We start from the raw sequence: 14,865 nt of genomic DNA, 5'->3' as shown, positions 1-14,865 counted from the left end.
AAAATTTGTCCAGCTAATAAATTGCACGTTGAAGCAGATGTTAAGAAAATATTGAATTCCGTGCCGAGTGCACCGCACTAAGAAAATACTCCGCATGAGTTAACGTCATTATATAAACACCTTTGTGTTGGTACAAGGTTTTAAAGCAACAAGGAATCGCAGGAAACGCGTTAACATGCATCGTATTGTTGTCGTCCGATAAAAGCACCGGCGACAAGTTTGTCAAAGGCGAAAGAAGATCGGAAATCGATGCTCGGCTGCGTCTATGATCTACAATTGTACTTTAAACTCCATCCACAACTCTCGGTTCTGCACATACTATTCGTTACAATATGCTTCTTCATCTAGACATTATAACCACGTAATGCCCTATGGCGAATAGTTACGCAGATCGTAACAAAATCTTTGAGCGCAAGTACCTTCCAATTATTTCAAGTATTATACTTTCGAATTATCGATCCGAATTTGTCTTTTAAGTGGTTCAAACGATGATGTCTATTTTAAGAGACGTTGATGTCTATTTTAAGAGAATTAAAAGCTACTCTACCAACACCGGATCGCAGATGTGCGTCTATAGGAAATTTAAAACTGCAAAAGTGCACGCCACATGCAAAAGAACAGAAAATATGCAAAGTACAGTAATTATGCTAATGTTCTGTGGATCATATAAATTTCTACGTAAATTCCATTCGTTCGATTAAATTTATAAAAATACGAATTTTCGCAAAAATTCGCGGTCTAATCGTTACTACTGTTTTATACTATTTGTTTTATTTTACCGCCAAATATGGTGTTTCTACCTATCTTGTTTTATATTTAACGAATGAAAACATTATCGTTACAGTCGAACGTTTCTACAAGAAATAATCCAATTATCGTGATTTTAAAAAATACAAAAAATACTTGCACGCCAGTGTACATGCATCGTCATTAACGAGCCACGTTATCATTCGGCGTCATTCGCGATCTCCGACGCAACCAACCCTTTTCGCACGCTAATTAAGTCGGCCGACCAATTTGCCTATTCCACTCGTGCTTTTCGCTTTTTCTTCTACCGTGATTTTCGTAATCGCCACCGGCCAAATTGGCGAGCAAATTGCGCGCCACTACGAACAGGAGACAATTGCGCGCGGTTAAAAATACGTTTGGTGGTATGTAAAAAAGAGAGGTGGTTTCGACGCCGAGTTTATTGGTTTAGGTTTCCTTTAACAGTAGCGGATTGTTTCGATGGCGATTGATAGTGGAATGCCAGCCGCGGAGCTCGACAATTTCGGCTCCATTGATATTTTGTTTTTAGTTGATATAATAATTAAACGAGAAAGTTTTAAGCGCGGGAAATCTTTCTTTGCTTGAATAGATAGAGACATTGAACTAAGATTTAAAATTGATGGTTCAAGTTGACACTAGGAGGAAGAAGCTTTAACACGTTCACGTATGACATGGGTCTGAATCGTCAAATACTTTTAGGATATATGCATTAAACAATAAAATCGATCGTAATAAAATTGCAATTCGTCCGATTATACATTGCGAAACAATCTCGCTATGCAGATTTAAATTGCTTTAATGATACAGAAAGGATCGGTACATAGAAAACACAAAGTGTATGCGATCACGAACACGATCGTATTGAAAGTCTTCGTTCGCGTCTCTCATACATCACATTTCTCGTTTCCTCTTATAATTTCCCATTGTTATTTAAATAAATGTTATCTAAGTTCGCTTTCCGATACTGCGTTATTGCATTTGTATTTGAAACGTTAAAACGTTTATATTACAAAAAATTATTCTTCCATCTGGTAGATCGAAGATTGCCTTTGACTGAACTGAAATTGGTTTTATTTTGCGGAAGGTTTTATATTAAATAATTCTTAACCAAACTCGATCCTCTTGACAGACTCATTAAGAGATTGAAATTGTTTTTAATTACCTTTTATTTTGTTTTTTTTTTCAAGAGGATAAGCTGCTGTTGAACGATACTCTACTGTAAAAACCAGGAATTATGAACTCATTTGTAAGAGATTTGTTCTTGTATCATGAAAACTTGTAAGGAGAAACCACACTTTTGGAATCGAGGGCTTAAAGGGATTGGTTTCGTTAAATGAGCGCCACTACGGTATATGATGGATAATTCGTGGTAGAAGGGGATTTTTTTGTTTCGTGCAGCGTTTAATTATAACACCAGCACGCCGCGACGTAATTTCTTGTTAAATAAATTACTGGAAAATTCCGTGCGGCCGAGATTAACACGGTAACCTGGATGCAACTTTTAAGGGAGACGATAATGTTTCCTTCGCGAACCACGTCTCGAAAAATATGTTTCTTTCGCGCTTCTCGGCCAACCAATGTTTCACTGTCTTGGCACGATAACTTTATAACGATAAGTATATTAACTTTTTCAATCTTTTATAAAGAACATTGAAAAACCACGTAATATTAAAAATAATGTACCTAAATAAATATATCGATAAATGAACGATTCTTGCTGCGAGTAATTTAACATTACTTTTTGTGGAAAATTCATCTTAAAAATCGATCTTGATATATCAAATTTGACACTGTTGGTTTTTAATACAACAACGAAAGAATGACAAGATATCTGTATTTTAGATTTGAGAAGAAAAGATATTACAAACGAAACAGATCATCCAACAATATATATTTGAATGGAATACAATGGAATGATTTTCTGACATATAATTTTTTCGATTGTAATGAATTTTACTTCGCGCAACAAGCGAGAAGTTCGCCTTGCTCGATGTAAATTAATTTACCAAACGTTTCATTAAATTCTCTATATTTTCTGGAATTTCATCGGCGAGAATGTTCCCAGCTGGGAACAAACTAGCAAAATGGACGATTCACGGTGATTGTTCATCGGTCGAATAAGCTATCTCAGAATGTGGATCAATTTTTTATTAAACGGTGGCTAGCTTTCCAATTTTCGATTTTTGTCCGTCGATGCATTACCGTAAACAAATGTATGAACAAATAGTCAAGCGGTTTTTTTTATCGATAACACGCACCGGTGTAACTTCGATCACAGGCGGCCACTGACCAGAACAAAAGGGGTTCGACGCGAGATCGAAAATTTATTCAACGCCGATGTGTGTACCAACGAAAAATATTCGACTCCGAGTGTCGTTTGTTTCGGAAGCAGCAGCTGCTGCGGAGAAAATTCATTTTTCCCGCGTGTTACCTGACTCTTTTTTATTTCTGCGACAATGAATCGCTTAATGGCTTCAAGAATATTTTTCGTTGGGAAAATATTCGTTGCAACGTGAACGGGGCGTAAATTGTCCCGCTAATTCGCTGCTGTCCTTCGCGAGCGAGCTATGGATATTGTCGAGGAGGAAACAGGAAGGACGAAAGATTTTTGTATTCCTTCTTACCGGAATATCATCGCCGCGCGTTTCTTGCGGATGGACAAACGGAATTATAATTCGAGAGACGATCGATTATACATATTCGTTGAAAATGACAACGTGAGTTCGCGCTCGCCATCCATGTCTAGATGCGCTAGTTACAGTAAATAGTAACTAGAAGATAGTTCTAGACATAATCGATAGATTTAATCGATAGGTTTAAGATATTCTTTCGTTTTTATCCCTGGCCCATGTAAGAAAGTGCAATAAAGGTTTTTCGTCTGAGAACGGTGTGATAGATTTATCCAAAGAATAAGAAATAACAATAATGTTATTTCAATTCCTGTTTTTAAAATTCCTATTCGTTATGGAAATTGTATTTGTGAAATGTAGAGGAACCTACGTAAATAACTCTTTATTTCTGAAATAAATGATTGCGGTGAAACGAAAGTGTTTAGGAGGGAAAAAGAAAAGGAAATACGATCCAGCGTACTGTTTACAAAATTCGCTAAAACATTCTGTTAACATTAGTCGAAGTTAAAACACGACTTCTTTTAATAATCTTGCTCGACGCGTGGAATGAAGAAAAAAAATAAACCAATAAAAGCCGGAAAAATGAAAAAATATTCCATATAGTTGAAAATATTACCCGTAACCTAAGAAAATAAAACGACAACAATGCTGTAATCGCATAAATTCATGGTGCTATAAAACCCGACAGACGTAACTTGCCAACTTGAGCCGCTCGAAAGTATTTCACCCCATTTACCGGTCTCTACAGCTATATACCTCAAGCATCGAATTCTTTCCCTCTTTCTATCAACGTCCCCGGCATTTTGTGCCGTGAAACAAGCGGTAAACGCGTACAAAAGAGACAACACCTTTGCGTGCCTCAACAAAAGCAACAAACAGCGGTTGTACGTAAATGAAGAGAACGTAATGGGATATAAAATTACAGCGTTTATCCCCTTATTTGTTCGCAGCTTCGTTTCATGCAACCATTAGCCGAAACAAAGAGCAATTTAATTCGTAGCCACTGAAAATGCTTCTTCGTTTTGAGAAAGGACATCAACGGAGAACCACACCCTTTCTACAGCCCTGAATCACCCGGAATATTATGGGCTGCAGCAGTTTGTTCGGCCGGTGATTCGCGGTCTCTTCGTCGTTATCGAAATTCTGTCCTCGATATCTCGTCGAGTTAATCAATCAACGGTTCAAATGGTTTTGACGCGTTTAATTTCGTGACCCCTTATCCAGGATATCCACGGTTCGGTTTATCGAGTTTCCCCCGACCGCGAACGCTCGCAATTATTTAAAGTATCTATTAATCTTATGGAAACGAACAAGGCACTCTTATTGTTCGACTAATTACAAGGCAATCGTGAACGAGTTTCATCGCCAACGCGGTTCCACGCTCGCACACAGCTTGCGCAACTCGATTTCACTTTTCACGGTTGACTTTTAATTACCGTGGTTGACCGAGCTGATCGGAAAACACGGCCGAGGTCGCTGCCTCTGCCTGAATCGAAGGTTCTTCTGGATAAACGTTTGTCAACCCTCCCGCGGTTTAAGGTTTACCCTTTTATTTGCTTCGACCCTCGGTGACCTCGATATCACGTGAATTTTTATCGAAATGACTTTTCAAAGGGAAAACTGCACCACGTACCAGGTGCGCGTCACAAAGAGCCAGCCCGTATCTCTTGGATTTTGTAAATCGGTCGATGGCTATTAACGAATACAGGCAGCGATTAATTTAATTAAAATTGACCAGCACACGCAAGCTTAAAAACGGTTGAAAACTCTCCGGTTGATAAATAACTGGGTTCAGTCGGTGTGTCGCGCGAATATTTGTAAAATAGAAACAACAATTTCGATATACACGGTAGACGTGACAAAACTGATCGTATTATATTTGTAAGCATTAATTTCCATCGTGAGCTATTCACCGTATAAAATTCATATTACGCGTCTGCTGCTCGAGAAAAAAGGGAAATACAGGATGTAATATTGATTCAACGACGAGTAAAAGCATTTCGATCGTTGGCTAATAATTGGACGTGGAATAATCCAAACGTTTATTCACTGTGGAGAATGAAATTTTCCTTGGGTGGTTCGCTGGATTTTATCCGACGCGCGGAATCGCAAATATTTTCCTTTGGCAACAAGTGAGGGAAAAATGTAATAATGTTTTCTTTCGCGCGTGGAGCGCCATACGTAGAGGGTAGGAAGGTTTATGCGCGTTCAGTTAGAAATATGTCGGACGCCACGTTCGCCGGTACATAAAATGGCCGACTGGTTACGTAAAACGGTTCGATGCCCGTGGTAATTGAAAGCGGTGGCACGTGATTTGCCAAAAGAGTTAAGAGAAATAACGAATTTTTGATAACGCAAACATAGGAGAAGAAAGCGCAAACAGAATCGCCATCGAGGAAATCTAACGTTTAAACGAAATTTCAAATATTTACGTACGACCAATGGTACTCGGTTGTTAAATGTTGCTAGATCGCTTAAGGAACCATTGATTGATGATACTTTCTGGTAACGTTACGTCGCAGGGAAACAATAAAATTGCACGGGAAACACGCGGAAGACATTAAACGCTCGTAAAAATATTTTATTTGCCGAAGCGTGATGGAGGACACGGTGATGCCGTAAGTACGTGGCGTGGATGTTTCCTGAATCGTCTTTTGCCTCGGAGAAATACAAATAAAAAGAACGTTCGGTAGGTATTTTTCACGATATTAGATCTTTCTAAGAAAGCTAACTTTCAAACAAAATTTTTCTTTATCGTGTAATTGTTCGTAAATATGTCCACACACCCGTAGACGTCTTTTATCGATATCTGTGTTATGTGAAACACTTTGGAACTTCATTACCGCTGTAACGATATTTGGTACTGCATAACATTATGATAAGAATTTGCGACAGTTTTTCGTTAAACGTAATCAAAAGGTACGCTACATTGTTTTTATCACCAGCGATAGATATTAAGTAACTTTACCAAATTCTGATAACAATACAGATAGTGAAAGCTTCAAAAATCCGTCAGATTATATTTTGCCAATTTGACGGTTTCATTCGAAGTTCCGGGCATAGTAAAAGTTTATACATATACAGGGAAAACACGGGTCCGCGTGAATTTGTAACCTGCGTGAATTTATCGTTGGTGTCCATTTCCATCGCAAAACACTTCTCGCAATTCGGTTACGCAGCAGACTGTTGCACGTAAATCGTTCCCTCTCTTGATATTTTCGTGTTTGTTTGAGAAGCACCTTCGATCAGAGGAAATCGTATTTTGAGAGAGAATTTCGTGTAATACGATTTGAAAGGAAGATATGATACAGCCGACGTGCTCCGCGTGTGTACAAATAAAATCCTACGGTACTCGACTCATTGCAGGCAAGCGGATGAGAAGATGCCAAACGATAACGTACCGTGATATTAACATTTCGATGCCGTAAGTACACGCGCATTGCAATCTTTATTTTTCACTGGTACTTTAATATCTGTGAGTCGAGACGTTTAAGCTTAATGCGCTTTTAAAAGACGCTCGAACGAAGAATGCATATTTAACGAAAAATGCGAACGAACGAAGTTTCGTAATTTCCCAGCAAAATATTTTGCAACTTTACTTCAACAAATTCCCTTAAACTTCTTCAACATTCGCTTTTTAATTACAGCTTGCGTTAAGTTGCATAAGCGTGGGAAACAGCCCAAAGAACTCTAAAGAACAATCTTTTGTTTACCACGCCGCAAGTCCTATCAAATTTATATCAAAAGTGCTATTATTCAAATCTTGGTAATCGATATCCAGACTATGGATATTCATGCAAATTCATGAATATAGATTCTTATAATATTTCTGCCGCGGCTTTTTACGTATTTATAGCAAATTTCAAAGTATCAGGTCGTCCGAAAAGTTTCTTTCGTTTTATAAGGAAACAATGGATGCGCAACATTTTCCGTTTTATATATTATTTTATCGCTCGATCCATTTTATTTTATCCGGATAAAAATCACAACGTTTGACAGATTAGGTTTCGTGTTTGTATAAAGATGCGTCGTTGTAGGAGACGCGTCTGTAAAAGAAAGACACTCTCCGGACAACCTACTACATGATTACTCAGAATGTGTAACGCGAAGAAATATATGCTAGATACTGTACAATGTATAAGACTAAAAATTTTCTCCTTGGTTTCCACTTCCTCGATCGTAATATATTGTCAAAAATACGAATTTCCATAAAAGCCGCGGTCTAATTATAACGAGTATTATATTTCGCGTGTTTCATATTACTATTACGTGTATTTGTGCATTCTCAAATCTTCCATAAACGCGCAAAAATCTATACTACGTCGATATTCGATGTTATTCCCAGAAGCAATCACACTGTAGATTTACAGGGGCGTATATTATCTCACCTTTCACGCAGCCAATAACGAGAATCCCGCGTAGCCCGAGAGCTTTGCGTATATCTCGCCATTCGTGCGCTCGTGCCTGTCAAAATTAACAATTCTCCGCGACTCGACATAGTAATTAACGGGACATTACGCACCTATTAATTCCAGGCCGCAGCCGGTAGACTGGTCGAGTTGGCCGTATTAACATGCTCGAAAACGACACAGCCAATACCCGGCGGCGATATTAAGTTCACGACGTGGCGCATCTCTACGGAAGCAGATGCCCCGGCACAGTACAAAGCGGAAGCAGAGCGAAAGAGACTACGCGAAGGAAGAAGAGAAGAACCGAGCGCATCCCTTGGCTGTTATGGGGTTACCTGCTCGTGTTTACCGGTAACGGGTTTCTGGCCTGAAGTTTATTCAACAGAATGATCCGTAAATCCTCTTACCGCGTGTACCATATATCCGGGGCAATCATTTTAATCTGGTAACCCGAGAGGGGTGAAGCCCCGACAACGTCTTGAAAATCTGGCGCGGTCGTGGCACGCGTTAACACGAGCATTACAGCAGCAAAGATAGAGCTGGGGTTACAGAAAGAGAGGGAAAGAGTATCGTTCTTAGCTACGTATAAACCTTTTGGCCCCTTTTCACCTTGGCGAAACCCTTCGCGTGTCCCCTGATCGAACCGGGACTAGCAAACAGGCAGAGAAAGACGAAAACACGGGAGAAACGAAGAAAATCGAGGCCGTTACGCCGTGGATCCTCGTGCTAGTATTTTAAATAGCGAAGCGAACTGAATATATAACATGAAAATATCGTGGAGGTGTAGCTTGTGTTGATTTGGATTTATACGTATTGTACCTACAATAAGAGACGTATTTACATGAATTTATTCGTCGTAATACGGTGGCAGAAAGAGTTGCAAATTCTAAGGTAAATTATGCTATGACTCTTGAAAACTTTGTATATATCAAGATACATGAAATCGTTGGGGTACTTTTCTGTATACAGTGGCTACGAATAGTATTGGCGCGTCATCGTATTTATTATAGCTGGATTATGTATGTTCATGCAAATTCATATTCCTATGCATGAAATTAAAAAGATGCAGGCTGGACAAATTTTTGTCGCACCCATTAAATATTTAAGCGGATATTGTACTTTGAATATTCTATATAATTTGGTATATTTTAACAGCTTTAAACTTCCGATAAACGCGTAAAAATCCGCAGTTTAATTATACCATTTACATATTAATTAATTAGATCCATGCACGTTATGTAAATTTCGTATCATTCGGTAATATCTTTACACGACTGCAAAAATTCCATACTCTGAAAATGAAACGCCTAGAGCTCAATAAACAGAAAAGAACGCTTCATTGGGAAATAAGGCTGTGCATCAATACTTTTTGTAGCTACTATAGCTACCAAAGTGAGTATTGCTAACGCTTTGATAGATGGACAGGAAGAAGATAGAGCGAGAGTTCACAGTGGCGATCGAATCTTAAGCTTCAGGAGCTGCCACCAAGTACGCGGTTGCTATTAAAGCGACGCTCGAACGAAAATCACAGTACCGAAAACGCAATGCCTGACCGGTTCGTTTACCTTCCTCTCGATTATTCCTACTTCCCGTATTTTCGTGCTGTCCGAGGGACGAACTGGTGATTTTCTGCCAGTTACACTCTGCTTTTGACGAAGAGATCTCCGATGCACTCTCTTTCGGATGCATCCTCTTATCGTCTCTCTTTTCTTCAACCTTTGAGCGAGATTTCAGGTTCGTTCTTGAGGATAGCGACAGACTCAAGTACGTCGCAAGCAGGTTCGATCATTGGCCGGCTAAACTCGAACTCTCTATAAATACTTTGAACAAAACAGGAGGCAGCACTTTCAAGTAAATTCGAACTTAAACGCGACAGATTTGAACCCTCTGTGAATAGCTTGGGATACGAGAAAAGCACTCGCAAGTAAAATCGAATATTGGTCGAATACGGTCCCTTGAAATCGCTTGTCTTTGTTATCGTTGAAATCCATTATCGTAATTTTGTAGAAAATATTTTGCATCGAATACCATTCCGAAATAGTTGTAAATGCAAGTAATCAAATAAAATGCATACGATACATAGTGATTTTCTGACTCTCCTGACTAGATTAATATTTGTTAAAGTGTCGATTCGCTTCGATATCGAAGTACCTGTGAGTAGCTTTTCCGAAACTTGCAAGTACTTATTCTGAGGCGCGGAAACAGTTCGCAAAAAGAGAATATTTCGCAAGTACGACGAACGAACCACGTTATATCTTACGCGTAGCACCCGAAGTTTATGAGATGAATTTTGGTCCGTGTGATCCGATCGTATCGCTACGGAGGATCGCTATGATCGAATCGAAAAATGCGAAGGTGTTGCTTTGTTCGGATAGTTGTGCTTCTGCCGCAGCAGAATCTCTCGGCTAGATGTTAGTTGAAAATGTTGAGTATGATAAGTTGAGTTGCTTGGTGATTTTAATTCATGAGTTTGGTTAACCGGACGAGGGTTGATGGACGATGAGTTTGGAATATTGTTCGGTTGTCGGGTAATATGCTCAGCTATAAATTAGCTCGGTGTGGAATGGCGAGTAATGCTAGTTCAAGTGGTTTCGAAACATTTTAGCTGTAAATTGATTGTTGTCGAGTTGAAATTTACATCAAGATATTCGCTATGTACCTTTGTTATGACGAATATGATGATCGATATTTTAGATGGAACAGATTGTTTACGTAAACCGGTTAATTGCATTTTGAGCAAAATGTGCTGTCCCTACGTGCTTCGTAAAACTCACGAATTTGAAACAAGAAAAAACTGTTCTAAACTCCATGTTTTCAATTCCATGGAAATATTTTTAGTCAAAATGTACCAAAATAAGCAAGTAATTACTTCGTAATACGTAGGTAAATACTGCAAATCGATCACAAAATTACTGAAGTTATCGTTTATTGAAAACCGATACACGGTTTTTTATTCGTGTATTTATAATGTTTAAACTATGCGAGAGATATTTGAATTAATAAGCTTATATTTATATTCGAATATTCCTATAACCCTCTTAAACGTAGCACAAGTTCAAATTACAGATAATAGACGATAATGTTATTAAAAAAAATAAAAGATGATGCGCCAGGAATATCGAACATCGGACGTTTTTGAAAGTTGGACGTAAATTAGTTATCCTGTACGAGGAATAACTACTTCGATCGATCATGTATATTAAGCGAAGAATTAGGTGAAGCTGATAAGCTTTTAACAAGATTCCACGGTAACATAAAATATACCGGAAACGATCTTCGTCACCTTACAGGATCATCCTTTAATGAAACAAGCTGAAAAGTGCTGCCTTTAATAAAAACTAAATCCTATTTAACTTCGTTGCGAATTTATTATGACATGCTATTATCTCGCTACTAATTAAGCCTGTCTGACATCGTTCCTCCGGCGTATATCTTTTCTTATTTAATTAACCACTGGCCATCTTGAATTTACATTTTAGATGGCGATTTAGTTCGCGGGTTTCTTATCCAATTTATAATTCTATTAGCGTTCTTAAGGAATAACCTGTCACATAATTTAATTTCGAGTAGTTAAAAGTTAGAACGTGTTTTCAAAACACGTTCATGGTAAATATATGTGTAAGTGACGAGTGCACTTATTTTTTAGTCACGTTATTAAATTATCAATTCTTTTACTGCAAATATATAAAAGGAGTTTTATATTTAAGGAGCATCGATTCGTAAATCTTTGAAACGTACTAATCAATTCGAACGTAGCTAATATCGGAAGACTAAATTTAAAACTCTCCACGTGATTTATTCAATTTATTATTTTAATTACAGTTTTTCCTTAATTACAGTTTTTCGATTATTCTTTATTTATCGAGCAAATTTCTGTCGTCTAGGATTCAAAATTACTTCAGCATCGAATGTCCACGTATCAGCAAACGGGAGATGATAGATTGACAATTTCGAGAAGGTCTCGAACTTGCATCTCACGGTCGAATGATCGATCGTCAATTACGAAAAGGACTACAAGTTGCAAACAGACGAGATCGATGACTCAAATGTCTTCGATGTACGATCGTGTGGTATTCAATATCGATTAACAATATCGATAAACGAAAACGCAGCAAAATGCTGAATCGGAAAACTGGCGAGAAACGTAATGGCGAACAAAAGGCTTCATCTTTAATGCTGAACAAAGATCTGGTGGATCAGAGCGTTTCCATGGCTGCAAATGTGACAAAAGTGGATTAAAACTCAACCTGGCTTGAACTCGATTAGGGTTCCGATCGAGTTTCCCGTGTACTACAAAACGGTGCAATGTCGGATTTCAGCGAAGACTAAGATGTCGACGAACCGAAGAAAAGTACGGTTAAAAAATTGACATTTTCTCGACGAATTTCCAACAAGTCGTATTTTATCCTTGTTCGATCGATTAATTCCAGAAAATCGAGAATCCATGAAAAATGTAATCGAAATGAAATTAAAAAGTAATCCAAATTAATATTAAATCAAATATAAAGTGAGCACGCTATTAAGTTCATACATTTCCAACGACATTTTCAACGATGATTTTTGAGAACGGGGTCAGCTCTTCAGAAACAGGATGAAAACCAATTTGAAGTTTAAGTTCGAAATTAGCTCGGTTTTAGCCCGGCCCTATCCTCGCGTTAATAGAAACATGTTCGACGATATGCGAAACGGGCCAATCCGCCGGTCGCTTGTCCTGCTGCGCTGCGGTTACGTTCTTCTCTTCTACTCGCGAAAACGGCCATCGTTTCGCTTAAATTGCTTACGTTCTCTCGGGGATTGTTATTAAGCTATTAACTTTTAATTGTCTCCGCGGCGGTTGACTCTTCACCGCGACTGTACGACGTTCATTTTTCGTTCGTCCAACTTCCACGTGTTTAACGGTCGATCGTTTTGACTTGAGTCGAACGATCTGGCAAAATTGATGAACGCTCGGATGCAAATTATAAATTGCTCGAGTGGAAGCTATGCTTTGTCGTTGTGTCAAGCAATCGAACGTTTCGTGACCTGTATGAAAGACTCTCTGGGTTAATTTATAAAGCGAAGAATGGTCATGATCTACAGGTGTAGACGTAAATGAAAAGCTGGTACACGTAGAGTGGTTTCTACTAAATACGAAACGAACATTTTTCTTTCTTCCTGTGTTCGTACAGAAGTAACTTTAAACACGTATTTGTCATGTTTCAATAAAATTACGCTATCTGATAAGATAGAATAGTGTTGAGGTTGACTGATAGAAGAACGAGTGGATGAATTTGTAATAGAAAAATATATTGAACTAAATAGAGATATAAGTATAAATATAAGCTTATGCTGATCCAGATCCTTACTCTTTTAGTGTTACAAAACAATGGAATCGATAGGGAGCGCGTTCGTATATTTATAGCAAAAGGACATTACCAAAAAAAGTTAATCTTATAGCTTTAACTAGAGGTTACAAGGAACACAAATAGAAATCTGTTTATTAATTCCTTCGTTTTTAGACCTTGCAACCCAAAACATAATGTATATTCAAGGGCATAATAATATTGACCTCTCCTAATTCAGAATATTTTTGTTTCATTAAATTCTATTTTCTGCGTAATAGCGGTCTCCAAAAAGGTCTCCAAAAGGTTCTACATAAATAAAGATGTAAAGTTTTTCTCGAAGTAGTTACTTCGACAAATGAAATAGAAATTACATACTTCTCTTATTTTCGAATGTTTTAATTAATTAATTTACAGGGAAAAGATATAATGGATGGACTGGATGATTTTTAAAATTTAGTTGGTCACGCAAGAAGCATTTCCATTACGAAATATGTGATAGAATTTTCGTTCGACATTTAAATTCTTATATTTGTCAATCTTAGTTGCTGCTTAAAACGCCAGCTTTCAAGTTGCGCGCATAGTTAGCCAATTCCAAAAAGACGAATCCAATTATCTCGAACATCAAACAGCGGATCAGTTCGGTTCAAGTTTGAAATCTCGTTTAGACACTGCTCAAGGTCTAGTTTGGATACTATAGAAGGTTCAGATGGTGTCTCGGTCGAATGCGAAGCAAAAGTAAGCCTAGCTAAAACAATGGCCAACCGAAAGCAACTAGCCGAAGCTTCTAATCAATTGCACGTTGTCTGTCAAAATTTCAAATTCAGCGCACGAGTTTCGATGTTCGTTAACGATGGAAAACCGACGATAGAATTACAATGTTCGTCGTTGCGATGTTTGATTGAACGAAATTGAAACCGATATGTAAAAATTCAACAATGCTACGAATTATTTGGGGAGGAATATCGATACCTAAACAGAATCAGAATGACGATGCTAATTTTTCAAATATTACTTTTCATTCAGTGTTTCTCAATTTTTTTTTTTTATTGCAACTTTTTATAATAGTAAGATATAGCAATTTATATTTATTCGATATATATTGGTAACAAAATAAATAAATGCTAACAATCTTCAATCAAAAATAATCATAGTGTTCACTCAGACAACAGCTCGTCATCCTCTTGGGGTTGGTAATCGTTTTCACGGTTTAGAAATTGAAAAAACCCGAATTTTTAATTGAAATATTTTGCTATAGAAATATTACAACAGAACGATCAATTGCCTCAAGAACTAACACGATTTTAGAACTTCCGTAACATATAGTATCCCAATAATCTGAAACAGCTGCTTGGTGTTACACGCGTCAATCTCCAGCCCTGTCACGTTGCAAGTTGTAAGATTACCTTCGACAAGCGACAAAACCAGCGATCTCGAACGTAAACGAACGTCGATAATAAGCAATCTTAGTGTAACGAAGACGTTGCCTTATCACGAGATAAAACAAGAAGAGAGTTTACCTTGTTTAGAGTGGAGTTAAAATAGTGGAGTTGCAAAAACGCGACGTTATTAAAGTTATTACTCTTTTATCAGAAAATATACAAAAAATGTGGACTAACAGACATAAGAGAAGTTCATTGTAGAAATCGAAGGTACGAAAAGATTTGTACAAGTTGAGAAGGACTAGTTTATCGTATTGACATAAAGTTCTTCAATTTCTTAAAATCTCACAGTAGT

General features: G+C 37.8%; 1 protein-coding gene across 1 annotated transcript in view; it reads right to left on the bottom strand.

The window, feature by feature from the left end:
• The window catches only part of LOC100741287, a 488,970-nt gene that overhangs the window by 324,599 nt on the left and 149,506 nt on the right, over positions 1–14,865 (bottom strand). The window lies entirely within an intron of this gene.

This window comes from Bombus impatiens, unplaced genomic scaffold (assembly GCF_000188095.3).
Source record: "Bombus impatiens unplaced genomic scaffold, BIMP_2.2 scf_0042, whole genome shotgun sequence".
NCBI lineage: Eukaryota > Metazoa > Arthropoda > Insecta > Hymenoptera > Apidae > Bombus > Bombus impatiens.
Note: the sequence above shows the minus strand (reverse complement) of the source record. Positions and strands in the feature narration are given on the sequence as shown.